Source organism: Sciurus carolinensis, chromosome 5 (genome assembly GCF_902686445.1).
Source record: "Sciurus carolinensis chromosome 5, mSciCar1.2, whole genome shotgun sequence".
NCBI classification, from domain to species: Eukaryota; Metazoa; Chordata; class Mammalia; order Rodentia; family Sciuridae; genus Sciurus; species Sciurus carolinensis.
Genome location: NC_062217.1, coordinates 74,512,617 through 74,516,881, shown reverse-complemented (window position 1 = coordinate 74,516,881; position 4,265 = coordinate 74,512,617). Strand labels below are relative to the sequence as shown.

The 4,265-nt window shown below is 32.3% G+C and overlaps 1 non-coding gene across 1 annotated transcript; it reads right to left on the bottom strand.

Moving 5' to 3' along the window:
• Positions 1-1,817: 1,817 nt before the first annotated feature.
• Positions 1,818-1,891, bottom strand: Trnat-cgu (transfer RNA threonine (anticodon CGU)). The gene has a single exon. It is a non-coding gene; the product is annotated as a tRNA-Thr (tRNA).
• Between the last annotated feature and the right edge of the window lie 2,374 nt (positions 1,892-4,265).

The window sequence follows — 4,265 nt, the reverse complement described above, 5'->3', positions numbered from 1 at the left end:
AACATAAAGATATTCCCTTTTACTTTCTTTGAGTAACTTCAAGTTTTTCTTTTTCATTTAGAATTCCACCTTTGTATACAGTTGCAGGCAGGAATGCAATTTAGCCTCTTCCTCAGCATGATGCATTTTCCTAAATTTTTCTACTAAAATTTTGCTTTTAAATTTTCTTTTATTTTCCCCCCATTATTTTAATATTATTTATCAGCAAATAACAGCAACTGAACACAAAGTAAATGAGCACAGTTGAATTCTGCAAGCCACAAAAGAAACCGAGTATTGCATGAAGTGCCCATTCATTTCCAGCTCTTCCTCTTGGCTCTGTGGGCCACATGCCCTGTCTTAAAATATTTCCTGTTTGATTTGTCCTTATCTTCAGTTCATTTTGCTTTTGCTTCCATAACTAAACAACCTCAACTCCTCTCATACCACCTTACAAAGAGCTACCTTCAACTCTTTCACTCACATCAATTCCTATATTTGCTCTAGCATTTATGTATAGAAATTGACTATGTCTTTCTAAATATACTAGTATTTTTATCAAGATTCTTGTTGCTTTTGTAAATGTTCTGATTACAAGGCAGAATAAATTTTTGCCAATGATATATTTCTTTCTGATAATGAGCCTTGATACCTAGCATGTGATTTTGTAAAATACAAATTTTCGCTTCCAAAGGAGGCAACTCTACTAAAATTAAACAACTCACTGCACCTGTAAAGAAAATTTGAGTGTTAATTCAACAGTTAAGAGAGACAGAATTTTGTATATGAAAAATGGTTTAGTTTTGTAAATAATGTACAAAAGGCTCAAAAAGCTACCCTGAACACATTTAAGATGATTTCCATTCCCATGAATTCTTCCTTATTCATATGTATTTTAGAATTTATTTTTTCAAGTTTTCAAACTATTCAGGTGGAAAATTTGCTGGCGGTGCATGAAATGCCTGGTTTAATATTCAAAAACTTTGCCTATTTGTAATATTAATTATCCCACCCAAAACATGTGACATCTTTCCATTTATTCTATCTTCAATGTTCCTTCCTAAAATTTAACATTTATTCCATTAGAGATTATTACCTTTTGGTTAGTTAGTTTATAGCAGTTTTTCTCAATCAAGAAAATATTCTGAAGATAAGGTCCTGGTTCATTTTTGGGTAGAGTTTGAAAACAAATGCAATCCATCGTTTTTCTTAATAATATTCAACAAATTTTAGTTCCACCTACTTCCACCGTCAAACTTTGTTTTCTTCTAAGGGTTAGAATGTCATTAGACTTGTGAAACGATTTTCCTGAGAAATCCAGAGTAAGACTTACAGAATATTCATCTAAGTGCCAGAAACCTTAAAATCCAGTATTTGTCTTTCTATTATCTAATTTGCCATATTCTTACAAATGGTGAATATTTACTATCAGGAAAATGTAAAGAAAAAATTTCTCTCCATGTTTGAGTGCTATTGGACATTGCCTAGACATCTTGCTGTCAGATTCTTCTCTGACATAGATAAATGTGAATTGGGGAAATTATTATTCATTTTCATCAATCCAGAGAGAGGAATTTATTTATCCAATATCAGAATCTGAAATCAAGTTATATTGTCATATGTGCTATTACTAATGAAAATAAGCATCTTACCTAGTCTTGCTTGTGGTTTAATTTTGAATATGATTGCTACAACAAGAGAAACTACCAAAATAAAACCAAGAAGGTCATAGAATCAATCAAAAAGAACTCTACTTGACTTTTGAAAAGTTTCTAACAATAATATAAATGCCATGAAAGGAGGATTTTTTAAAAGTTGACTTGTTGTTGGGTTTTTTTTTGCGGTGCTGGGGATTGAACCCAGGGCCTTGTGCTTACGAAGCAAGCACTCTACCAACTGAGCCATATCCCCAGCCCAAAAGCTGACTTGTTAATAGTTGCATACCCAGTGACTAGAGTTACACAGAGTGCACCTTACAACCTCAGTAAATATTTGATTATTGAATAACAAGTTGACTATTTTCCATGCACGCAAGTTTTTAAAAAATTCTCTAAAAATACAAATGCTAAAAATGCTAACAAGCATACCATCTTAAAGTTTTATTTTTTGTACTTTTATGACTAAAAAATTTTTAAAAAAATGATTTTTATGATAGCTCATCTGATATTGAATTGATTTATAAATGATACATAATTTGTAGAGAGTGGTTATCTTTAGGATGCTCTTCTTTATCACTTCAAGAATTTTTTTTCCTCCATATACTTTTTTTTTTTTCTTTATGGTACCGGGGGTTGAACCTAGGGTTGTTTAATCACTGAGCCACATCTCCAGCCCTCCTTATATTTTATTAGGGACAGGGTCTTGCTGAGTTGCTTAGGGCCTCACTAAGTTGCTAAGGTTGGCTTTGAATTCACAATCCTCCTGTCTCAGACTCCCAAGCCACTGGGATTACAGTCTAAATCTTTTATTCTGAAAAATCTATAGTAAACCTTATGCAGAAAGTCCTCATAACTATTAACATATTGTTATGAGTTATGTTATTCTGTATCAAAAAGTGATTCATTGTGTTCATGATACTCTATAGCAGAAGGAATACAGACACCTGCTGATCCTCTCTAGTCCCACACCCTAGGTATTTTGTAATATATATTAGGGAAATTTTTCTAGATTTTTAACTGGTTATTCACATTTGAATATCTTGGATTAAGAAGCTTAAGAATCTTAAAAGACCTATAGACCTTCTATGACTACTAGTATAACAGTAAAATAAAAGGTCACATCTAATTTATTCCCATTAAGTAAAAATAGGTTCATAGAAATAGCTATGTTTTCTTGAAAAAGGCATGGGTAAGACAATTTGCAAATGGAGAGATCATGCTACGGCATCAGGAAAAGAGATAAAACAACAAAATACCACAAGCACTTTAAATCACTTTCTCACTTTTCCTGAAATCATTTTAGTAGTTATTGTAATTTTCTAGTTTACGGTTTGTTATAAATTTAGTAAATCATTCAAATGGTCCAAACGAGGGAAAATCTGTCAGTTAGTAGAGTGAATAATTTCCATTATTTCAGAAAGGGCTAAGATATAATCACAGGCTTTGAATGTTGTATGCACAAAGGTTGCATATAATGATTGCATGTACTCAATAATCAGCAGAGATTCAAATTCATTGACATTCACATAGAGGTTCTGTGGAATTTTGTTCAACAATTTTCATAATCACCATACAGCAGTGAAATACGAACCTTCAAGAATCTATCATTAACTCATACCCTCTACTTCAAATAGCCTAAATTTCAATAACTATCTCTAACAACAAAACCATAAACGTTGTAAACAAGGTCATTTTACTGTTGTAACTAAAGTCACTATGTTTCAAGTTAAAATTTATTTCTGGCCATTGGAGTAACTTTATCTACCCAACAGAAATCCCAAAGTGATAATGTATGATCCCATATATTCTAGAGTAATTTCTTTAGTTAGAATTGTGTATGTATTGGTATGTATTTTGTTCTCTTAATTTCATACATAAAGGGTGAGTCTCAAGCTGTCAGATTTATCTCAGGGTATCTTGCAAAATTCACCTGAACTTAGGGTGAAAGAGCATACAGTGCCAAGTGATTCTAAAAGCTAAAAAAGAATAATTTTCTAGAATAAAACATAGTTTAGTCTCTGTGAAAAGAGAAAAGATGATAATGGTAACTTGGTTTTTGCTATGTCTTTTAATAATATTAGACTAATTATTAGTCTTTCTCATTAAGAGATAAGTAATGGCAGTATTCCTTTCCCTTCCCTACATTCTCTCACAAACACACACACACACACACACACACACACACACACACACACACTCAATGTGTTATTATAGCACCCTATAGAATAGTATTCCAAAGTACATTATTAGTCTTCTTATGAAATTCATATTCTCCCAGTGATAATATCTAAATATATAGTAATATATAAAATGAGGAAAACAACTTTAAATGCTGTGATACCAAAGTCTCTGGATGCTTAAGTTCCTAACAGATGACAGAGTAGTTTCTCACTTTATATCTTGCCCACTCCCAATTGACCATGGATTCTAACTAAGATCTAACTACATTAACACTTCTTGTGCAACTTGCAGAAACAATATAAATTCTTTGACCTCATCAAGTCCTCCATGGAACACAATCTGTAACTATCTGGTTTCACTTTCTGGCACCATCTCCCAACTGATTTAATCTCTCCAGTGTTGAAAACATTTTCCACCCTGCATAACCTTTTATATGTCAATTTTCTG